The 25,753-nt window shown below is 41.2% G+C and overlaps 1 long non-coding RNA gene across 2 annotated transcripts in view; it reads left to right on the top strand.

Moving 5' to 3' along the window:
* The first annotated feature begins 248 nt into the window (after window positions 1-248).
* The window catches only part of LOC120802450, a 29,465-nt gene continuing 3,960 nt past the window's right edge, over window positions 249-25,753 (top strand). Inside the window, exons 1-5 of one of the 2 annotated variants that reach the window (XR_005709229.1) lie at window positions 249-405; window positions 3,060-3,313; window positions 3,784-3,978; window positions 6,975-7,069; window positions 16,497-16,674. This is a non-coding gene — a long non-coding RNA (uncharacterized LOC120802450). Of the gene's footprint in view, window positions 406-3,059; window positions 3,314-3,760; window positions 3,979-6,974; window positions 7,070-16,496; window positions 16,675-25,753 lie in introns of both variants that reach the window. The other variant, XR_005709228.1, reaches the window with a different exon arrangement.

The following is a 25,753-nucleotide window of genomic DNA, read 5'->3' as shown; positions in this document are numbered from 1 at the left end:
CCAGGCCCAAACCCTGCACCCCCAGGTCCAAACCCGGCACCACCAGGTCCAAATCCGGCACCACCAGGCCCAGCTCCGGCACCAAATCCGGCACCACCAGGCCCAACTCCGGCACCACCAGGCCCATAACCTGTTCCCCCAAAAGCTGTTCCAGCCCCACCTAAGGTCAGCAAATAAAAAATTCATTAATATTTTCTTAATTGAAACTATGTAATGCTAATAATAAACAATAGTTTGTAGTTACTTGTTTTAGGAGGTTTGGGACCAGTTCCACCAGTTCCTGGGTATTGACCAACACCACCTGGTCCATAACCACCTCCGTAACCCCCATAGCCACCTGGGACATGACAGAGCTTTGCTTATTAAATATATATCCTTCAAGGGAAGTGATACATAAAGTTTAAGGTGAGTGGTATCTTAAGGAAAAAAGAATGATATCTCAACAATATTGTTGGGTGTTTGACAGGAGCATTTCTACTGATTTGCGATGATTTGTGCCATTCACATTGCTTAGGCGAGTAATTATGTCCCAGCAGGTACACTGGGAAGTATATAGAGGTTAGACAGGGCATGAGCAAACCCTGCTTATTCATGAAACAGAAAGTGAAACACTGTGTTAACACTTGGTAGTTCAACCTCTGTTATTAACGCATTTATTTGTTCGTGCACATTTTATTTGTAAGAAAAAAAAAACAGATCTATACTTTTAAAACTATGATTGGGTGTCATGTAAAGAAAAAGATGTAGACAGCTGAAAATCACTGACCTCCAGGTACATAGCCTGTTCCCCCACCCAGGCCTCCTGCCCCAAGGCCTCCATATCCTAGTGAGCAGATAAAAGAGAAAAAGTACTTAGTGCTTATAGTGACTACAATGAACTACATCATACATTAATGAATTCAGTGTGTCTCTGTGCGATTCCACCCCTTTTGTAATGTTACACTTGTATGATGGCTGCCCAAGAGAAACCTCACAAGGATTAACTTGCTCTCTGGAAAGGTTTTGAAAATTTGTTTGAAGTGTTCACGGTTGACTTTAAAACCCCTTAAATCTCCTGTATGTTTTGGCTGTAGATGGGTCAGTAACAATTACAAGGCTACAAAGAGGGAACTGAAGCCTCTGTGAGGTGATGACTGAGAAAAAACACTGGAGAAGTGATCTCACTCCCTGTTAAAAGAGCTGGTACACGTGATATTTTATATTGAAATATAAGATTTTAAACTAGGTCAGTCACTTTTAGCTTCTCAATTTATGCACAACTACAATGCATCTATTTTCTTTCTCAAATGTAATCTAATTATAAGCAGCTTTAGGTCACTTTATTCATGTATTAGTTTGCACAGTTTTGTCTTGAATTGGTTGTGTTTTTTTTTTTTTTTATTACAGCACGCTGTTTATAATTGCATTCCTCCCATTGCTTGCTCAGGTGAACCACGATGTTTGTGTCTTATTTTTCAGGGTGGAGCAGGACAAGGCATTATTATGTAGCTCAAATGTGTGTACTGAGTTGGCCAGACTTTTGGTAAACTGGAAAGTGTGACTGCTGACCCCTGTGCTTACACTGACCCATTTTCTAAGCACCGCCATAATGGGGAGAATTCAAAAGGTTCCACAAAGCCAAGGCTTAACCTCTAAGAAACGTTTGGATATTATCGCCAACATTCCTCATCCTGCGCAGGCAACTCGCATGTTTGGAGGATGAAAAATGGAGAGGCCTGAAATTCCAAAGCAAAGCGGTCTTTCTGACTGACGTGATGACTTCCGTCCATTATCAGGGACCTGCCATGCCTAATGCATTAGTGGTTATCACTGTATGTGTGCATATGTGTGCGTGTGAGGGTGGGTGGCCCCTCAACAATAGCTTATAACTTTGAGGTAATGAGGAAATGAAATAACCGTGCATGTATGCGATCCTTATCCTGCTGCACTGAATTGACCAGAGGAACAATATTTACAGTACAGGGGCTGACTGCTGATCCGTGTGTGCTTGAAGAAGTTTAAGTTTATGACATGTTGGATTCAACATGTATATTCATTCGTGTCCAAACACAACAAAGTTATACCACAACTTCCACACGTTCCACTCTGTTCTTCTTAATGACATGGATAAGATTATAATTCCATTGGCTGACACTGTCAATATAAATATTAGATATATCCTTTTATCAAATACCTAAAAAATTTTGGGCACTGTGGCAATTAACGGAAAAACGTCACACAAGTGGGCACTTGATTACTTGCTAATACTGCAAGTGTGGGCATTGGGGCGGACCCTTTAGGTGTTTAATGAGGGTGATGTTTTATTTTCTATTTTATTTGACTATCTTCCCCGACCTTCCAGGTTTTCAGCCAGCTCCTGGACACAAGAAAGACTAAAACTTATTATTACTTATTATTTATACTTAATTATTTAATCCTTCCAAGAAATGGAAGATCTAATATTTATCATTAAATATGTTTGAGCCAAAAAAACAAAAAAAAACATGCCTATGCCTTGGCCACCTGGACGAACTCCTCCAGGCCCAGTTCCGTAGCCTCCAGACCCGACACCACCTGGTCCAAAACCAGCTGACCCAACTCCACCCAGTCCCACTCCTCCTCCTACACCTCCAGCTCCCTGTCCTGCTCCAAGCCCTCCAGTTATTCCTGCAAGACCAACATAGTCACCTCCAAGAGACAAATAAGATACCAAGAAAAATCAGATACTCTATACTTTTGCACTGTTTTAAGAGGTTAGAGCCACCATGACGTTCTCTAGGTTTGTTCCTACATACCTCATATAAACAAATGAACATTTTCGATGCATAAAGTTCATGACATTTGAACTTTACTGTCTGAGAAGCCTTCAGGGTGGAGCAGGACAATGCAAGTGCTCTAATAACACTTGGGCCTGAAAATCTTACCTGTTTTCGGAGGTTTTCCACCTGCAAGAAGAAAGCATTCATGACAATTGAATTAACAATAGCATAATGGCAAATTTTGTTCTAGAGATGGTGGAATAAATAGATAATCAAGACGTCAGCCAGCAATACTTGTCTTACCAGCCCCAACACCTCCAGGTACGACTCCCAGTCCACCACTGCCTGGACCAAAGGTGCTGGGTCTGAAACCTCCTGGTCCGACTCCTCCAGGCCCGACTCCTCCAGGCCCGACTCCTCCAGGCCCGACTCCTCCAGGCCCGACTCCTCCAGGCCCGACTCCTCCAGGCCCGACTCCTCCTGGTCCGACCCCTCCCGGTCTGACCCCTCCCGGTCCGACCCCTCCTGTTCCTTGAGCACCATAGACCCCAGAGGAATACCGTCATAGGGACAGTGTGAGTTGAAAAGATGCACAAACACAATACACATGAAGACAAACCAGAAATTGGTACAGAAAGTGAAAGCAGCAACACATTATAGACACATTTTTAGCCAGATTTGTTTCCTGTGGTTGAAATTAACATGAGGTATTTATTATCTGAGACATAAAAAATAACTTGTGTTTTGCCTTACTTTCTAACCTGGAACTCCTCTAGTTACTTGATGTCATTTAAACAAAACATACGGAAAATTTTGAAGTATGGTTTTTGTAAAAGTGATGATGCAATCTTATATGTTCAAGTATAATTTTTCATGACCACAGCTGCATCTGAAAGCTGATACCTGTATATTACTAGTAGTGACATGATTCAGTGTCCTCTCAAACAGTTAAACATGTCACTCCTCATATTTAATGTATAACTTCAAACTGAAGTCATAATCAGTGCTATAAAATTGAACAGAAAAGAAAAATGACCTCCACCAGCTCCTGGTCCAAAACCCCCTAGACCAGCACCAGCTCCTCCTGGTCCAGCTCCTCCACCAGGCTGAAATCCAGTACCGGCTCCTCCGGGTCCAAATACTGTTCCAGCCCCACCTGGTCCAAATCCGGTTCCAGGCCCTGCACCGGCTCCTGCACCAGCTCCTATGCCAGCTCCAGCTACTCCACCAGCACCAGTAGGTATGTATACACCTGATACACATAAGCAGTTCACATGATGTTCAAAACCAAATGTGAATGTGATTTTTTTAATTGTTTCAAGTTGAAACTATTTTTCCCTGCAGCTGTGTTACAGTAAAAAGTTTTCTTATTATCATATTTTCTTCTTTTTCTTCTTCTTCTTCTTATTATTAGTAGTCATAAAATTAATTTACACTGTTCTTTTTATAAGAGCAGAAAAAGACCTTTACGTCAGCTGTAAACAGTCCATTTCATTGTGTTGGACTCCTAACAGATGACAGAATTTGTGGAATTTCTGAGTCATCTGTCAGGGCAAATTAAGCGTAATTTTCTCCTCTTTCCAAACACTTGATAAAACCCCTTTAATTTGTCTAACAAGGATTACATTTAACAAATAAGATCAGTTGCCACACAGGCAGATAACGATTTTCAGCCCTGTGCTCCCTTGAGTTTCTCTGTAGTTGATAACAAACACCGCTTCATCCAAAAGGCATGCTTCTTTGGTCGTAATTCTCACACTTTTCAGCACCTATGCTCTGTTTCACAAATCACAATAGCTAAAAATAGAAACACAGGGAGCGAACAACTATAAAAGGAAAGGTTTGTTAAGATCCCATAGTCCAGATGTGAAAAGAAGAGGTCTTTAGGGATTCCTAAAGAATGCGAGTTACTGATCTCACAGCAATGCCATGTAAAGCACATTAATTCAGCACACAGTAAATAATTCAACTGTTCAGGGATTCAGCTCTGCTCGCTGGATTCTGCTGGACAGAAACCTCCTCCCCCAAAAGCTTTTGTTGTTTTGGGAGGGATCTTTATTGAAATGAAACATTGGACAGGTAAAACTATACACTCATAAACACCAGGGATGTATTAAATAAAACAGCGGTTGGGCTTGGCAGTGTATTCAAAAAAAGGTGATTTTTTTTTCATTTGACATGTAAAGATTGTCCAGGGTTCACTCGTCAGATAAAAAAGGTTTTTCTGCGGTGATATCAATATTTCATTATTGTCTTATTTTATTACTCTGCTCACGATATCATACTGTAACTATTAATGTTTTTAGCCACTCTGGCAGTGTGCCTCAAGGGATGACAATGTCAGTGTCTGTCGGTCAACCCATCACTTAGGTGTAGACATATCTCCACCCTATTTGAAGGGTTGGCATGCAATTTCTTACAGACAACAATTATCGCCAGAGAATCAGCATTGGTGATCCCCTGAACATTCTTCTAGCGCCAGGTCAAAATTTTCACCTACGTGGCGAAATATCTCAACATATACTACATGGATTGGCACAAATTTTAGTACAGACACTCATGATTGGCAGGGGGGTGAGACTGAAATGTCTCAACAATTGTTGGATCAATTACCTTGCAGTTCGGTGCCAACATTCATGGTTTTGGTGAAGTTTAGTGATTCATCTAGCGCCACCATCAGGGCAATACTAAATGTAAGTACTTTGGTTTACCTATCTAACAGTTTGGTTTTCTTTTCAATGAGCAATACAGCCTCACAGAGCTACTAGCATGTTGAAGGTGCACTGGCACTGTTTTTAATGTTGACTTTAAAATAAATTTAAAATGAGCATGTGAATATATTATGAAGTCTTCGAATAAGTCACACTATATATCCTGGCGGCTGACCATGTAATCACAATGTTCCTTGATACAGTCCAGCCGGAAACCTTTGTTCATATCATCCCGCTCTCGCTCCAGTCGTCTCGTCTAATTAAGGCACTTTGCATCTAAAACTTAACTATCTTCATCAGGTAGTTTGTTGTTTCCAACATCTGACCATTGCCCGTTACCATGAATATTCTGTGATGATAAGTTGTCAGTTTACTTATGATTCAAGCCGACTGTTCGAAACTATAGAAACTTAAGTACAAATACTCATCCAGTCCGCTTCAGTAAAACCAAAACTCACAAGTCTCTTTACTCTGTACTGAGTGTTGAGTGGTTCGGCCTGGCCTTGAATGAATTAAAATTACACAACAGCATGGAACACCTCTCCTCTATCAAGATGAGGAAGAGCATGAGGGGATCACATCACATCAACCAAGTCTTAATTTAAACAGACGAGACAATGAGACAGGATCTGGGGGAATGAGGTCTGGAGCACATGCTTATGGTTAAAGCTTTTAATAAGATGCAGCGCCTTATTAAAATCTTTAACTATAACCCTGTTGTCCAGACCTTATGCCTCAACAGGAGGAAGAGCTAAGATGAAAAATACACCTGGGTTTTTTAAAGTCACAGATAACAAGCAATGTTGTTATACTGTGGTTTGTGTAAGGATTGTCGTCCCAATTTAACAGGTTTACATACTAAAGCACTTTCACAGTTCATCCAAACTAGAATCTGGAAATTGAATACTACGTAGCTATCTGTAAAATTGTGTGTAAAGTTACAGCTACAAGATTGTAGAAATCATTGAACAAAAATGTCGACAAAGGCGTGTTTTGTTTCTAACCAAGAAAAAAACTGAGGTTCCTAATGTGACAGCAAGACTGCAGATGAGTTTGACCTTTGGTTCAGAGTTTACAAAACCATACACACATTCTTAATCTTAACCTCAAAACTTCTTCAGAGACTTGAAGCCAAAATGAAAACTGCAGAACTGGTAATGATGATGTCTGTGATAAGTACTTATAATACTGCAAAAATATTCTCACTTGTTTTCAGTGAAATTGCACTAAAATAAATTCAACTCTTTGGCAGATTTTTGCTAAATTTTGCATTCCAGGAAAAAATCTGCAGGGAGGGATTTTTTTTTTCTCATCAGTAATATGCAGCAGCCAATTTCTTAGAGAATCTTAGACAACTTCATTATCATGATCATTATCATCATTAGCATAGTTGCTGCAGCTCCCAAAATCACAGATAGAAATAGAAAATGTACTGTACTACCAGTAAAGCAAACAGGAGCTGAGTCCAGGCATCCCTCTTCTGCTAAAACTGCTACATAAACTTTATTTGGCACCTGATCCACAGGTGCCGCACTGCTGTGCACCGCACACATGCAGGAAAGGGGACCCACCTCCTTGCAGTGATGGTTTCCACAGAGCCAGGAGAAGGACTCCATGTAGGTACGTGGCCACTGTCCCTCTCGCCATCTCGCTCCCAAATGTCCCTCTCCTCTCCCAAGCTCCAGGTTTTATCCCCAGCAAGCCTATCAGGGCTCAACAAGGCCTTTAGAAAGAAGGAGGGAAAACGAGTGAGAGCAGAAAAAAAGGGGACAGGATGCAAGACAGGACACTCTGTAATTGGCTAAGAGACACACAGAGAAAGATAGACAAGGAAAGAGGGGGAGAGGGAGAGAAAGTACAATGGATCACCTCATTAAACCAAATAGGTTGTTCCAACCCCTCAGTGACTGTTTGGCTGCATTTATTTGGTTCTCTACTGCCAAAAAGAGGGAGTATGAAGGGTGGGTTGGGGCTGAGATAGAGATGGGGGAGATGGTGGGGGGCATGCATGAGAGACAAGGGAGTCTGTGAATTGTAATAAAAATTGGGGGTCCCTGCTTTTTTCTTTCTCCACACGCCTCAAAAAGTAAAAGGGAATTGTGCCAGAAGTTCCTTATGGATTTTCAAACAGTGTCATGTTTAAACCGAAGGAAAACACTTGCTATAGTGAGTAAGACCTACTGTATGTCAATGTAGCTTAAAAAGATGTATGCGTGACTAAAATGAAACCATAACGATAACATAAATACTGTGAAGCTGACGTGTAACCTATAAATATGGATGATGGATGGAGACATAAACAATACTTGTAGCCTATTGTGTTAAAAATGTTTGTGTGTGTGGTTGGGGTTGAGGTAGTTTGGCATTGGCACATTAGAGCTTATTTCTTAAAAAAGAAAAAAAAAAATGCAATCCTTCATTTTCTCTTCATGTGCTTCAGACCTAGACAGGTTAAATAAAAGAATATAAATATAAAAGAATACCTACAATAAGTGAACTCCTGTGACCTTGAAGCCAGATCATAGTATCTTCTGCATGAGTGAGACAGATGTTTGAGAGGAGAGAAAACACTTAAGTGTTACAACAAAGTAACGGGAAAGACAGGAGAGCGGAGGAAGGAAAAAATAAAGAGCAGACGAAGAACAGAAAAGGAAAAAAGGAAAAGCAAAGATGTAAAAGTTAGGGTTAGATCAGCCATTTGGTGGTTGTCTCTTACTAAGAAAAGGTCACATCATGTTAAGAGATGGACAAGAGGACTTTTATCCACAAAGCTTAGCGGTTTTTGCTCACCACCTTGAGTCCCAGCTGCCAAAGAGACACACCAGGCAGCATACCTGGAAACAGTCAGTGTTTTTATTTCAACCAATGGTATTACTGGGGTTTTTCTCCATGTTTGGGCTGGCTGGTCCTTTCCCAGTTCCTGACGGCTAATGTCTGATTTTGGTGGTAATGGGCTGGGAAACAGAAGAAGTAAATGAGCTATTGACACCTACACTTGGAGACTGATGAAGGTAGAAACACCTGAATCCTATTACAGAGTGCACTGTGCTCATCATTTGGCCGAAAAATGTAGCTTCACAGTTGATGAGTGGACATTGAACCATTTTACTTACCTCTGGGAGGAGGACTTGAGTATCACTTATATAAAATGCTGTTCCCCAGTAGCCCTATCACCCAAGGTTCTCGGTCACCTGGGAAAGCCAAACAGGGCTAGAAGTGCCCAGTAAAAGCGATCTCACTGTCCAACACACTTTCCATGCAGTTTTCAGCCTCGTGCAATGACTGGTACCTCAGCCGTGGGATCCTAGCGTGAAATGATAAATAGATTATCACAAATGACTGACTGAACCTGCAGCAGAGGCTTATGTGAGTTACACCAGTCGGGAATGTGGCAGATGTTTCTGAGATGTGATCATATGGAAACTTTTGGCTCTAAATTCTTTACAAAATGGCTCAATTATTAAACAAGTGTATTGTATATTTGTATTCCTGCACGAGTGTGTGCTTGCACTGCCCAGCTGTGTATGTACATTTGTATGTGTGTTTTAGAGAGAAAGAAGGGGAGAGGCAGGGCTACCTGAGCACCCATAATTGGTCTTAAAGTGTAGTTTTATTGCTTCGTTTTCAGATCTGGTATGCTTTGTGTTCAGATTTGATCAAACTACATAGTTATGCAGTGAAATAATACTGGGGTAATAAGATCGAGGAATGAAGGGTAAAATGAAAACTATATCCAAGGAGACATATGCATTTTTTTGTCTTGCGGTCATTAATACAGGTGTGTAGTCCAGACTTAGAATAAAGATAATACAAAAGATGCAGACAACGGGGTAATTTGTCAGACGTTAGAAAGACGTAATTCCCAATTTAAAATAATGATTGACTACAATGTATGATTCATGCTAATAGGCTTGGATTGGCCATATGTCACTGTTGCAGATATTCTGTTTAACATCAAACTTAGATGATTAGCTGAAATCCCCTGCATTCAGAATGTAGTGCTTACCTAGACCACATTTTCTTTCTCCTGTTTCATCAGTCTGGTGGTCAACTTTTGTAACAGTTCAATTAAAAAAATTTTGAAAGATTAACTGATTTCCTTGCTTTCCTGCATCACTCCTTCAGTCTGATACCTGCAACTGACTGTAAAATCAAAGTAACACAAGTTTCAAAGAGCCTCCAACAGTGGAAGTAGTCAGAGGAATCTGTGATGCAGAGTTAGTTTGTACAATGAGAAAATCGGACCTGTTTATTCATTCTGAGCACAAGTTTCCACTACAGTTATATCCTTCAGAGTGACATAATTACAGTCACACCTGCACATGTAAACACAAAGAGAAACATTAACTCAACTTGTTCAATAAGAGGAGTTTTGTGTGTGTGTGTGTGTGTGTGTGTGTGTGTGTGTGTGTGTGTGTGTGTGTGCGTGTGTGCGTGCGTGTGTAGTTTGCATGCTGCCCCAATGTTTATGTGGGTCTCTGCCCAACATCTAAGGTCATGCAAGTCTGGTGAGATGGAGACTGTAAAACTGTAAATGTGAGCTTATGGGTCCTGTAATGGATGGGGCATCAATCTACATGTGTTCAACATGTTTGGAAACAGTAGTTGACTTTTCTAAAGAGCCATTCATATCATCGAAGGCAAACATGTCACAAGAAACAGAGTAATGACCAAGCCATGACAAAGCCATAACAGCACAATTTCGGAAACCATGACGAACCAAAAAAATGTTTCAGCTTTCAATGAAACCCTTTCTCTTTTCTTGATTCCGAACTTTTAATCTACATTTATTTGTGGGTTTCACACGTAGTTTACATCAGCAGTAATGGCACAGCAAGACTAAGACAGCAAAAATGTTTCCAGTTAAGAAAAGCACATAGATCTTTAACTGGAATTATTGATTCCTGCTTCCTCTACAAAAGATTTCTGCCTCTTATGGTTTAATTTTGGTACAAAGTCTGGAAAGAAAGTTTAAATGGATCATCATTATTATTATTATTATTATTATTAGTAGTATTCTTATCATTATCTTTGCTATCGAACTCTTTTGTACTGTAGTTACAGTGGAAACATGTAGACATGACATCATGTTGTCTGCATTCGCCCGGTGGTCCAGAGGAATAAGAAAAAAAATACCTCAGCAGAAAATGGGCACAGAAATGCAGGTTCTACTGCCAACATTTTTTTCTACAAAGTGAAGGTGTTATTCTACAAGTGAGCACAGCCATCAGAGTGGTTAGGTGTCCAAACAGTGTGATTCGTATACACTTTGACAGTCATCACTACAAACACACACACAGTCTCTCTCATCCACCTGCCGTCCACTTCCCACATCCATCCACACAACCTGCAAAGCCATGTGCCCTTGTCTTTGCCAGCTCAGAGAAGTGGATCAGTGTTACAAATAAAGTAGCCAACTGAGTAGTGCCTGTTTTGAGTTTACCTAACGTCTACCTAGGGTTTACCTAATGTCTGCTGCCTATATATGGGCGTGTGTGAACTGGAGGACTGCTCACCCCCTCCAGACCGTTAATTTACCCCTCTGGGTGACGGATGGAGAGAAAGCAAGCGATAGAGAGGAAAAGGGAGGTAAAGCCAGAGAAGGAGAAAGAGAGGGAGACAGAAAAGGCGTAGCCCAGACAGACAGAAAAACAGACAGACATGCACACTCAGACGTGCACTCGTCTGACTTGATTAACTGACTGGAGTGCTGGTGAATGTCAGGGTAAAGGTCTGGGTAGGATCGACTTTCACTGCTGACCCGTGCCAAAGAATTGCATCTCCAAATCCAATGGCAGGCCCGCAGGCTCCAAACCCACCGATGCGCACACACACCCTCAAAAAAAAAATGACGGTTACCATGGAAATAATTCATCTTCCATTGCACAGTGGGATGTAATCAGGTGCACGATGGGTCCGGCTTGTAGAGCATAACATCAGGATATGTCAGTTTTAACTTCTTATCAGTTTAAGGATGTGGCTTTAGCAGCCATAGGGTTGCATCACCATTGAGGTTTCGAAATGCAGGCCATTGTTGCCACGTGTACGATGATTATTGAACGTGTACAAGAATCTCGGCCTTTGTATGATGTACGATGAATACTTCCTAAATGTATGTTAATTTCAGCATCATAGTTTATGTGGTTTTTTTCATATAAGTTAAAAGTTGGTTACGAAGGCTCGGAGCTGATTTGGAACCCGCCCGATTTTTGATCACCGTACGTTGACTACATCCATTATGTATTACAGAGAACTGACCCTGGATCTGCCATAAGTGATCCAACTGCTTCTCTGCTTTAGATCCTGCCGCTGTCACTACTCACAGCCTCTTGTACAAAATTTCTATTTCTGCAGCCTATTTGCTTATGTCACATGCTTAGGATAGTGTGTCCTGTAGCCTGCATAAGAAATGCAGGCCTGCAGTTGAAGGCCATTGCCGTCAACTTGGGGGACTCGTGGATGTAGCACAAATCTGTGGAAGGGATTGATATACGCTGCAGTCTGGATTTGATTGTTGCTTTGAGTCTTTGTAAAATGCTTCTTTACACCTGGCAGCGCTGATGCTGATGCTGGTGCTGGTGCTGGTGCAGGCCTCTCTCCTGGTGGAGGATGACTGAGCTGCTTCACCACTGCTTCCTGAGTAGCAGTTGGCATTATGAGTGACGAGGCAGTGTGGGACTGTGTAATGCAGGACAGCATGAAGCAAATGACGTGAGAAAACTACTTAAGATGTCACCAAAATATGTCTGTTTGTCTGTAAGCAGGATGTCTCTATGAGGAAATATTTGCGACAAGGCAAGCATGAAGTGACAGACGTTTTCAAACTATTAGCTGGCATGGTGATGCTGTAAGTGTGACTTCAGAAAAAGGGCATGCAACCCTCGCATGTTTATCTACAATCAGAAAAAAAAGCTGGGTTAACTGGTTCAATTTCTAGCAGTGGCGGAGGAGAGAAGCTTGTCCTTTCCAGTAGTTTTCAGGATGCTCGTTCAGCACTACAGGGCATCTCAGCCTCCTAGCAATCACCTCTGCACACGTTATGCTCTCCTGGTGAAAGTCCTCCATGGCCCATTCAAAAGAAAAGAGCAGCTCACGGTTGTGGTGCTTGAGGGTGCAGACCATCATGTGTTGCAGGGGAAGCACACTGTGGTCTACACACTGCTCAGGACAACAGATGGGTCAGCACTGACAGGGACTGACAAAGATTAAATTTTGGAGAAAACAGGGGAAAACACAGAAAAAGAAATTGGGGGCATGATCCAGTTCTTAGTGATCCCACATGTGGCAGACCATTTAAACTGAACACAGTGAGCATTTCCTTAAGTGGCCTACTCAAGTAATCGAGGCAGAATTATATCATGATAGAATGGGACCACTTAGAATTCCCGAAAGTGCTTTCTCCTCTTGCCTGTGCACAGATACACACAGACAAAAGGAAAATATACTGTACATACTGTGTGTGTGTGTACGCACGCACAAAGGCACATATTCACAGTCACACGTTTTATATCACAAAATAGAGCTGAGGACTGTGACGTCAGATGAGTTATGCAGTACGATGTCGCCCGTTATTAGCAGGCCCCTTCCCATGACTCACGGTGACCCTCGGCATGGAGGGGAGAGGCTTCTCCTCTCAGGAGGGTTGAAACAACACCAAATCAAGACCAGCGCCTTACATAAACACTGCAGTACTGTGACATACGGAGGGGACATCCATCAGTGTGCAGTGAGGGGAAAAAAAGAGACTGAAAGACATGAAGGGATAAAGGAAACAGCTGGGTTAGGAAGTCATGCAGAGAAGAGTGAGAGGCCTGAGAGGTCAGAGCACTTTGTGAGTGTGTATTTCTGTGTAAGTTATCAGCAGCAGTGTCTTGTGTCAACTGTAAATACTTGGGATAACCAAAGAGAGACTGAGAAAGTGATTGTGCAGGAATGTCAAAGTCACACAAACTCTGCGGTGAGGCTGTGAACTCAGCATAAATCAGAAGGTAATTTCTCTGTGGTGTCGGCGATAGGACTTCAGATACAAGGACATGAAAACGAGACAGTCTGCACTGTAGTGCACAATGGTGTGTGTGTGTGTGTGTGCGTGTGTGTGTCGCTCTAACCGTCAGATGTTTTGCATTGAACTTTCCTCAGGCAGATTGAAGTAAGTGGAATGATGAGGTAAATGCTTCACCTCATGCCAGGCGTACTCTTGACATGACCGAAGCACACACACACACACACATACATTCCTACTTTACCAACAGTGGATTGTCGGAGTGCTGCCCAATATTTCTAGTCATTTTGAAAAAACAAAAAAAGAAATACATTCTTCTTTCATAATATATGTATAAAACCGCCAGTGTATTTTTTTTTTTTTTTTTTAATTTTTCAAAAAGGGACTTGCAACCCTAGCCGATGTCTGCCTATGCACACAGCCCGGGACATGAATATGAACAAAACAGTTTTCTTGATGTCTTTCAAAAATTGATGATTTTACTAAACTGTTTTCAACATTTACACATCTTGCTTTGAAAAATATTCTCAAAATAACACATGTACTGTTGCCTTCGTGATTAAAACTAATGTTTCTAATGTAGTGTTTCACGCTGTCAGCGCTAGAGTGGCCAAAAGGCACGAGGCCTGCACTGCGTCTCACTATGCAGACCAAGTGTGGACGATTATTTCTAGTTATTTTGAAGAAAAAAAAAAAGAAATACAACATTTTTTATTCAATGTTTTTTTTTTTTTTTTATCATCATGTAAATACAAAACTAGCTATTGTAATTTTCTTTTAAAAATAGTCAGGAGGGGAATTGCAACCCTGGCCAATGTCTGGCCAACAGGGGACCCCCAGAGCCTGCACTGGAACTGTCTGTGGTGAACACAGACTGGGACATGAATACTGAATATGAATATTTAGCGGATCATTTAATTATTTTGTTTTTAACATTTAAACATTGTGCTTTGACAAATGATAAAATAATCATGAAGTGTTGCACTCTTCTACCACTTTACAAGGCTTATATTGCTAATATAGGGTTGCAGTCTATTGGCACTAGAGTTGCCAAACGGCACGACGATCTAGACAAACCATTAAAATATGTAATTCAAAGGTATATACTGTATAATATATGCAGTGTATATTAGCAGCCTTTAATGATGTAGACTAATATAGTAGTGGCTACATTAATCCTAGAGTTTTATTACAGTTGCAAAAATCTTACAGTTTTCAACTCTTAAAAGTTTGGCACAGTTTGGATTCTCCAGGTACAAAAACGGGCAGGATTTGAATCAGACACTGCATCACTGGCACCATACCGTCTCAGACGAACTCACACCGCTCCCAATTGTACTGAGAGCTTCTCTCTGAGCAGCTTCCAGTCTTTACTTTTGGTGTTGGACTTCAAACTTCAAAATTATCTTTAAAACTGCTGTGGTTAAATCTTAACTTTAGAAACCACACCTTGATCCAGGGTCTCTTCATAATTATCGACCAGTCTCTAGACTTTCTTTTTTACTAGAGTACTAGAAAGAGTTGTCTCAGCGGCCTTCAGTCTAAATATCTAACAATAATCTTTATGAACCTTTTCAATCTGCTTTCAGGGCACAATGCAGTGCAGGCCAGAGGCAGGCCTACGCAAACAAAAAAACCACCCACCCCCAAGTCCCCTTCACATACGGAGTTTCTCTCTCATCGCTTTTCAAAATATTTTTAGTAAATGTTGATACAGCTTCAGTATGTGCAGTAAAAAAACAAAAAAAACAAAAAAATCATCTGAATCAATCTTTGGAGACAGTCCTTAAACACTCAACACAAACAGCCTGTCACATATTGCATGACGCTTCTTCCTTCTTCCTTAGCTCTCACTTTTTACTCTCCTGCACTTTTTTCCTGTTTCACCAAATTCAGTTGCATTTATATAGCAGAGATACTGCCAGCGCCAGGACTGTAATCTGTCCAGAGTCGTGCGTGGGTCAGGCCCATAGCAGACCTGAAGTCCCAACTGATTGAAATGTAATTCTACATTCCAGCAATAGGAACCCCCTTCATGTTCTGTAAGTTCTATACGAAGGCAACTGGACCTGCTTGAAGTTCTTGAAGAGTTTTTGCCTCTCATCCGAAAGGCTTCCGCAGGACTGACTAGTGGGGAGTTCGAACTCTCTTTCGGATGAGAGGCGAAACGTCTTCAAGAACTTCAAGCAAGTCCAGTTGCCTTCGCATAGCACTTACAGGATGCCATGACCTGGTTGACTGAGAATCTTCACAGACAACCCCCTTCATGCAATCTGAGGTCATTCAGCTCCCCGCTTAGCGGAGGATCCACCCAGCCAAGGACCCTGATGATGAGTCGTTCTCTGTCATCACCACAACATCAGGACAGAGGCACCCAGATGGGGGAAACTATGACACGGAAATCATCTCATTCCCCCGCTGACACCATCAGAGGGGGCCAATTAGACAGCAGGCTCATCTATCTTCTCGTCTGATCAGATAGCATTTTACACTTCTGAATTCACACACTGAAAACCTGACGCAACCTCTGCTGAAACAGTTCACCTCTATTATTGTCTTCTGGGGCTTTCGCAGTTCCTCTGTGATTGGTCACAGCCTGAGAGATGATGATGAGTACGGTGATGTGACTATGAGGAGGAGGGCAACTCCATGGATTTGTTCTTGTCTGTAATGACAGCATTCAGTCAGCAAGTGCGTGCGTGTTGAGTGAGCATACAGTGTGTTTGCCGCCGTCTACGGCCATTTTCACACAAAGAATGTTTGGAGTGGTCTATGTTAGTCTCGCCCTCTACTCTCTGCATTCGGTCGCACAACCTGAAAACGTCGCTATTGGTCCTTTTCCAAGAGAACTGAAGTGGAGTTCATGAGCAGTGAGGACATAATTATACCAGCCACAGGAAATTGCACTCAAACACACCATTTAACAGGCATAAGGAGGCAGACTCTTGACATCTGATAGCTAGCAATTACTCATACTGGAGAGTCTAGTGTAAAAATGATTCATGATGTTCAGTGTAATCTGTTTTTGGCCACGTGTTCTTACAGGGTATGAACACTGAGGAGGGCACAACATCATGAAGAGGTCAGAGAGGTTCCATCATGCTGCAAGGTGACCGGTTACCAACGTGCTGACCAGAATATGAGCAACATTGGAGTCCAGTTTTGTTTTCAATTCCTGTTTTGCTCTCTGTGAGGCAGCTGGAAAGGAACCCCCCTCACTAAGGTTGGAAAAAAAACACACACATGCACATTGATTGTGTAAACTTCGACAAAACAGACTAATACAGGAAGTTCATTTCTGTTATGTTGTGCTTTTATTTTGGGAACCCCTACTTAATCAGTCTCTCTTTATTGTTTAATCTGTATATGCAATACTATTTTTTTATTTTGTATATGGAAATATTGGTAAGGCTAAATCTTAAATATATTTTCTTAATTTATTGTGGGAGTGTCGATGTGCCCTTCACTGTATAATGGTGCTGGTAGGGACCATAAGTGCAGCATACGTGCCAGGTGGGAAAGCAGTGTATGGTCAGAAAGACGGGGTCAGGTTGGGTGACACCTCTGCTGCTGGAATCTGTGAGACTGTTTTGCCTGCTACATGTTGATGAGGGTTGTGGAACTTTTTTAAAAACTTGTTCCATCACGCTATACACCTCAACACCGCTGGCTTTTATCCGGTTTGTAAGGGTTCGCCACCACCAAAACCTTACACTCGTCATTGGACCACGAGGACTTAAACTATGTACAAAAATGCTAATAAGTACAGTTTTCATGCAGGTTTGAGAGCAAAGAAAACAAACTGTCGGTGTGAGTGCACTTTGTGAAAGAGGGACGATGACAGATAACCAGATAACCAGAATAAGGAGTACATTTATTTAGAATTCAGGCACAGGTCTCAGCAGGAATAAACTCATATTGTTTCATTAGTATATGGACACAAAGGGACACTGGCCAGTCAGATGAAGAGCCCACTTGGAGCTCTCACCTCTCCCAGAGTGGGTGATGACCCACTCTGGGAGAGGTGTTAACAGCAGAGCGATGAAACATAGACAGAACCCACAGGGACACAGAAACACGTGTTCACAGTCAAAGTGAGAGAATTAATAAACATTAACACACACACTTGGGATAATCACTGTAATGGTATTATGGTACAGATATCAGTTACAGTATCTAAAGTCATATTAAAACTTCACTAACTCTTTAAAATTGCGATGACAAGGCGGAAAGTAGTGATTAATTTTAAATAATGCTCTTTAATCTTTAGCTGCAGCCCAGGGTTGAAGTCCAGCATTTAGCCAATATGAGACCACCAGATGTCTGCGCAAACATGCTTGTTTCATTACAACACAAGGAATACATGTCATGTCAAAATTCACTGCACCGAGATTATAAGAAATAACAACCAGATCATAAATTAAACCTCATACGTATGTCATCGATCAGTAGCCTGTCATGATACATAATATAGCACATACAGGTGCATAATGGCTTGTGAAACCACACGATTAGAGGATGACTGAATTGGTTTTTGAGGATGACTAAGTGCAAATCTGAGGACAAGCACAGAACATTTTTAACAGAGCGGGTGGATGTTCACTTTTTTGATTCAGCGGTACTAAGTCATACTGAAGCATCACCATCTCCTCTGCCTCACTGTAACTGATCAACCAAGTGGCCTGCAAGTGCCAGCTTCTTATCACCGTGATTAATGTCATCTAAATACCACCGCTGAGATGGTCAGGTGGCAGGCCCTCTGGGTCCATCACACATGGCCATACACACTCACCATATCACATCCAGTGAAGCGAGACTGAACGCATTACTCACATGCAGCACATGCATTACGTATGCACAGCAGCCCACTTGGGCCGACACATTTTGGTTGGCACGGAAACCTGTTTACGGGTTCTCTTCTGTTGTTGTCATTACTACTGTGAGAAGACTTACATTTTGACAGGAACACAATACAGAAAAAGGCTTGTGTAAATGAGGCAAATGTGACCGAAATAAGAAACTCTTGATACTAAATAAATGTCCCGTAGCTAATATAGCAGGACCACCACAGCTTCAGTCCAACTCTGTAACATGGTTTAAGAGAAGTGCTCCATAAATACAGATTATTATTACTACTTGTTAATCTTCACAGTGATTTTTGACTGTGTCATGTGTAAATAGGCGTGGTTATTGCTGTCTAAATCGTACAAGAAAATTTGAAATAAGAATAAAACACACCTGATCATAGGTTTCACCTTCTCCTGTCATCAGTCAGTTGGCTGTTGTAGCTCATGACATAAAGGGGTGAAAGAAATGGCATCAGACCAGTTCGCTTTTTCATTGCTCAGAGGTTTCTGCATGTTCACCGGGATGCTGTGTGCAATCAGCAGATGTTGAAATGCCAAACCCTTTTTATTTAGATAAAATACAGCTGATGTTTTGGTAAGTGAGTCTCAAAAGCTGTGCCTCAGTTCCACGTTGAATCCTGCCATACATAGCAACAACATACAAGTCTTGCGGTTACTCTGTTTTGGGGCGTTGAACAGCTATCCTCTTACAGCGTGCTTTACCTTCCTCCCGAAATCCCTGTATCCCTTTTTGAGGTCTGATATGTGACCGTTGTTGCTCTTTCTTGATGGAGTTTCTCCATGTTTGACGTGTGTTATCATGTCTTTCAAAGCTCCCCCCGACCATATGCAGTGAGATTTTACGTTTGCATGCACAGTTGAGGCTACGGTATAAGTAGATTTGGATAACCAGGTGAACTAAATAAATATAGCTTTACATAAAAGGCTAATACCCTAAGTGAATTAATTACAATAAAAGTGACTTAAATGGAAATGTTTTTAAAAGTCCCCTACTCTTTGTTTTGGTTTTTTTTTGTCTTTTTTGGATGCCACTCTCTCATAACATTAGCATGTGTGTGTTCTAGCGGGACAGCATCTGACTGTTAATGCTTAATTAACAGTGCAAGGACTTCGCAGGACAGAGAGGGACACGTTTGGCCTATTTGCTGTTATCTTTTGAAAGTTTGCCTTTAACCCAAAGGGGGCCAATGAACAAATGCAGTCATGTAACTAATGACTCGATTCAAAAACTGGGTTAAATTCGTGCTTACCAGAATAGATTCATGGCTTGTCAGATGACTTAATGCAGCAATTACAATTATCTCCTCCCAGTCTGATTGTCTGAACCCTGAGACTAAGAGCATAAAACTCACTTGTCTTCTACACATGGATGTTTGTGCAGCGCTTAACTGTGTGTGTGTGTGTGTGTGTGTGTGTGTGTGTGTGTGTGTGTGTGTGTGTGTGTGTGTGTGTGTGTGTGTGTGTGTGTGTGTGTGTGTGTGTGTGTGTGTGTGTGTGTGTGTGTGTGTGTGTGTGTGTGTGTGTTGCCAGTGCATGCCACAGCTATGACTGTAAAGTGTCTGATCTTTGAATCCTATCCAAAATGCCACAGGAGAATTTAATCACTTTGCAGAGAGAGAGAACGAAAACGAGGGAGGGGAGAGAAAGTCTTGAGACAATTGGACTGAGCTGCCACTCAAGCCTTTGGCAGCAGAATTTATGAGCTCTGCTTGTGGCGCATACCTGCAATACGTCCTCGCCTCCTGACCATACATAGAATCAGGCACAATCAGGCAGCCATGATATAAATACTGAGTTTGGACATTTTGGCAGCTGAAACTGTGACCTAAATGCTGAAACTATGAACAGTGCTGACGGCAGTTTCTTAGAAGCAAGAGAGAAAATAAAACTAATGAAGTTACTGTAATCTTTTTTTAGACTATCTGAGCAGTCTGGTCGGCTGTGCCATTAATCATAGATGGTGACAGAATGCCTTAGTTGGGTGGAAACTTTGGTTTTTCACGTTCAGTGTTACATGTGTACTTGGGGAAGTTGTTTTGGGACGACTCTGACGGCCAATAGTGGCCCTGGAGACTCTTTGCCATAGCTTAGCTTTGCTTAGCTAAAACTATGGCAGTCTTAACACAACAGTGCTGCAATAGATGCAACCTTCATGAGACTTAAAATGTTCAGTTTTTATTGAAACTGTTCTAGAAAGGTGCTGATTCAACTTTACGGTTACTATGGAGGTGGTTGTGCTGTTGAATTCCATTGCGCTACCCTGATAGGTGCTTCTAATATTTTGTTTACCCTCATCGTTATGAAAAAGTGAAAACATAGCTGATAGTTATTGGAAACAGTTTGTTTTTGAATTATTGGAAAAAAGATTTGTAATGTTTCATCATGTATGATTTTTTTTCTTTGGAAGTTTTTTTTCAAATTTAAATTTCTAGAAGTTGTCTGAAGTAGGATCTCAGTTGATGTTAAACATGTAATTACAAAAATACCATCTTGGGCACATATATTCTGTGGTTTCAAAGTTGGCTCTTCACTTTTCATTAGTGGAAACATATTCAGACCCTGTTTGCTGTAAACTGGTGGACTACTTTTCTGCAGCAGGAATCAGATTAAAGATTTTCGTATGTTGGGACACAAAAAAAAAAAATTGAAGATCAGTTTAAACCAATGTACTTCGTTACAATCTGTAAAAATAAGAAAATAGGGATTTTCTTCACAAGAGTTTGTCAGAGTGGTAGAAAAGTTGCGAATATAAAACATTTGCCTGCCATGACACCACTACAGCCACTTTTCCCTGCAGATTATAATAATGGCCGTCAATACCAGAAAACCAGACAAAGAAACATGGACGTCGGATACTTAACCGCACAGAATGGAAATATCTACACAGCTCGATATGATCCAGCTGCTTTGATGAAAAAATTTAAACTTTTCTGTAGGAATTATTGCTAATCTGGGTCTAACAGGCTGCCTCTGTCAATTTGCTCCGTAAGAGTATTTTTTTCGTCTGGTATTTGTAGAGCAGACAAGTCAGTGGAGACTTGAAGTTGTCTTTTTGTCATGTGTTCAGAGATAGGGCTCCATTATCTTTGGGTGTCCCAGCAGACTTCAAGCCAAAACCATGACCTCACATCGCTGTGGGAAATGTCCGTGGTATTCTGCCTCCATCGCTATTTAATTCAATCATGTTATGCTCTGTCGGTGTAATAATAAGGATTTACGTGGAGGTGAATTTGGATTCCCAGTGACTCTTTAACCTAAAGAAAAACTATCTTTTGAGTATCAAATACTTGTAAACTTCGAAGGTGGCTCTGAAAAGTTTGTATGTTGCTCTTTCGCGGAGGATGAAGCTGTGAATTTTTTTCGATTTACAGCTCTTACAACGGATTCCAATGGTGAGCCAGATGCATGGCAAAAAATGTACCAAAATAAACTTCTTTAACTCACTCTAACTCCACTTCTCCACATTTGATACATACTGTACGACCAAAGGCCCACCTACACAAACACAAAAAAGAACATCGTAATCAGTTATAAAAAAGAGTTATGATTTTATTAATTAAGGTGGCTATAATCACTGTTTTTCTATAAGAGCAAAGTATCAAATGACAATGTAAAAGGAGTTGCTCGTAGCTATGAACCTAAAGAAAATCAGCACCTGAACCTGTAGCACCCCTCTGCATTAAGGAGCTCTATATCGCGTTTCAGCTCATTTTTTTAGCTCTCCGGCCCACAACTGTTTTGGTTCATTCTCACCGCTCTCATATAGTTGTTCTTGGCTGCAGACAGCCTTCATAAACCCAATCAAATTGTTTGACCATGAGTTATAAATTGTAAATATGAACCATATTGCCGGCAGAGCGTCTTATAGCAGAGGGATTTACGGTTCATGCCTGCTTCGCGCTCCTTGCTCTCCTCAGGAGAATGACACACAGCTCAAACAGGAATATCTCCTGTGTTTCTGCCACAGGGTCCCATTATGCAGCCTGGAGAGGGCCAATTGTTTGATGCTCCATTTAGAGGGAGTATTCACTTACAACATGCACTGTAGAAGGTCAGGGGGCTGGCAGCGGAGACAGGAAGAGATGATATCACCACCCGGGGAATATCTCTGAATCCCTCCCGACTTGGATGTTTAATTTACAGCACATTAGCCAAAGTGATACCATATTGTTACCTATGACCTACTTTAATATCTAATGTGTGTTGGTGGTAGAACATATGGCACTGAACATGACTCTGGTGCTTTTACATGCATGGTGACATAACTCAGCTGCCTCGGTTTCACACCTTCCGCTCAGCCACGATTACTTAGCGTTTGCCCACAAACCGTATATGAAACACGCTGCAGTGTGTGCGTATTTCACTCTTTTCACGCCGTTAGCCGAATACATATTCGTCGCTGCAGGTGAGGTTGACTCAGATATTTTAGACCATGCGGACACAGTTCAGGTGAGAGGTAGAAACGTAAGGCCTGAGACAGCAAAAAATTATTCAACTGTAATACTAAAAAATGAAAGCTCCCCGGTCTGAATCGTACCAGGAAAGTTGCAGTTACTGTACATAGTGTACCGTACATCCATACCACTAGGCCACCGAACACCCCACTTGTACTTTACTCCAGTATTTAAATGTTATGCTAATATTCTTCCTCTCTTCCACATTTAACCGTAATGGAAATATTTCTGGAAATATTGTACTTCTTACCTTACTACATGTATTGAACAGCAGCAGTTACCAGTTACCTTACAGAATAAGATTTTACATGATTAGGATTTTATATGAGACCATAAATAATGATTAGCTTATAAAACATGATGCTTTGTCATAGACGGAGCTACGCAGTAACATGGAGTAGTTATAATTATCTCCGCCAGGATCGAACACTAAATCAAAGTGCGGCTTATGCATTTATGCATCAGTAATAATAATCCAGTACGATAATATATGTAAAATAATGTAAAACTCTGAAAGGACCCATTATGCATAATGAGCACCATTTACTCTGAAGTACAGTTCGCTGATAATACTACTCTTGAATGCAGGACTTTGGCTTGTAAGAGTATCTGTACTTTGTGGTATTATGACTTTAGTGCAAATTACTTTTAACTTTTCAGTAAAGGATCTGAATACATCTTCCACCACTGTCCAACACAGTTACCTGTAGTTAGACAATATAAGTCATGATGTAACTTATGTGTGTCTTTTCAGTCCTCTTTTCCAGTTAATGTCTTGTTTTGAGGAGCTTGAAAGTCCTATCTCCTTTGCACAAATGTAACATTAGTGATAACAGAACTCTGAACACACAAAAATCTACAATGCTGGAAGTCAACAAAGGTCCAACTACATTTAAATGCCCTCTACATCAACTATATTTATTACATTCAAATCCAAATGTTCAGAGGTGTTAGAGAATTGCTCCTGGAAAGCAAACACATGTGCTCTATCAATGCCTCTCCCAACATCACAGAGTCTACAATAGTGAGATAAAGTAGACAAAGAGACAGAGAGCATGGCTCATTCCTCAGCATGCGATCCAGAAGAGCTTGATATTATTTTGGCTAATGCTAAATGATTTATGCTCCTCTACCCGAGGACCCAGAGCTCAGTGTTGATGTAATAGTTTCACGTCAGTCAGAGCACAGACGGCTGGCCTGTGCACACCAAAAAATAAACAGAGCACGGTGACACATTCCCCTCACATTCACTCACATGCAAAATATGGATTAAACAGTCGCCTTTAATTATTATCATCAGCAATGACAACAAATGTTGTTAGAGGCAGGAGAGTGAGAAAATACCACAACTGCACTTTGTAATGCTCTGTGTGATGGAAGTTGGGTGTGAAGCCCAAGGAAAAGACAGGATGCCACATGTTGTGAAAGTGTCAGTGTCGAGGAGTGGAGGTTAGTGACAGTTAGAATTCTCACCTCTGTCTCAGTCAAATAGTGGCTGAGGTAGGAGTCATCATATATGTGGACCAAGAGACTGCCGATCTTCTATATTTTAAAAAGATCCGTAAATACAAGAGCATTACAGCACAGGCACCACTTGGATGGGGTTTTTTTTCTTAACATATGAGAGGACTTAATAACTGCCTGTACTGGATGTAGGGGGGTAACATTGGGGATACATTGTACCCATGTCTGAACTATTAGTATCCTAGCGTAGTGCATGAACCTGGTTTAGCCCACTGGACATTAAATTGGTAAGAATAAAGAAAATATTATTTGATAAAAAATATTATTTCTGCCAACGAGAAATTAACAGTGGGGCCAGGTGAACTTGATGAGCAATGAACTGTAGAAAGACTCACACATCTTGGTGCAGTTCTGGACAGCTGATTTAGCATCTCTTAAAATATTAACCATATCTTCGAGAAATACACACAAATGCTTAATCTTTTGAGGAGACTGAACAGATTCAGAATGAGTCAGTCAGTCCTTGAAATAGTTTACAAAACTCAGATAAAGAGTGTTTTAAAATTCCTCCTGACAGCATGGCTTGGTCATGAATTCAGGCTTATGAGAAAGCTTGTTACAATTGTCAGAATGACCAGCAAAATAACAGGAAATCCCAGTGTCGTCGAAATCTCAGACGACACTTGGGATTTACAGTAAATCCCACAGTTTGACTCTGGACTCTGGAAGATACTACAGGGTTGACTTTGGCGACCAAAAATATTTATTGAAAGTCTTTTATTCACGCTCCAATCAACAGTTTAAAATCAAAAAGGTTAAAGCCTCAAATACCACTCAGCAGTATTTTAGCTCCGTTCTAATATTGCACCCAAACACTTGCAGTATTTAGTTGTAGTCAAGTGCCTACTTGTGATACATGTTTCCATGAACTGCCAGCAGTGCCCAAGTGTCCGTTAAGCCTGCATGCGTGTGAAGGTTTATCAGAGCTCACTGGGACAAGCTTTATAAAGCCATCCTGTGGCTCTCACAGAAACAGTACGTGCTTCAGTTGAGCCCAGATCTCCCAGATCTTCGCAGAGGGCGAAGATCTGGGCATGTAATAAACTTCAACTTCTTCATGTCTGTTGATGATTGTTGGACCTGAACCAAGATTATGGGATTATTACCACCAACAACCAGATAGGGGTGGTGCAGCAGACCATGGTTTACATTCACAGTAGCTCTGTATACCACCTCATTGCAGTATTTAGAGAAGTATACATCAAGTGTGAGTTAAATATATTGCGTGTTGGAATTGTCTACTATTGATGCATGAAAGTGAACTTGAGAAATAACTCATACAGTAGGCCACATAACTGAATACAGCGAGTATTCTGTATACTGTAAAAGGCCTAAAAGGAACAGAACACCGTAATCAAACTAGAACCACAAAGCAAGTGTTCGCGTATTCCGGCATGGCAAACATGTTGCTTTAGCTGTGTGGCTTTGTGAACTCTCAGTTAAGACAACATGACTA

This window comes from Xiphias gladius, chromosome 17 (genome assembly GCF_016859285.1).
Source record: "Xiphias gladius isolate SHS-SW01 ecotype Sanya breed wild chromosome 17, ASM1685928v1, whole genome shotgun sequence".
NCBI classification, from domain to species: Eukaryota; Metazoa; Chordata; class Actinopteri; order Istiophoriformes; family Xiphiidae; genus Xiphias; species Xiphias gladius.
This window is presented reverse-complemented; position numbering and strand designations above follow the sequence as displayed.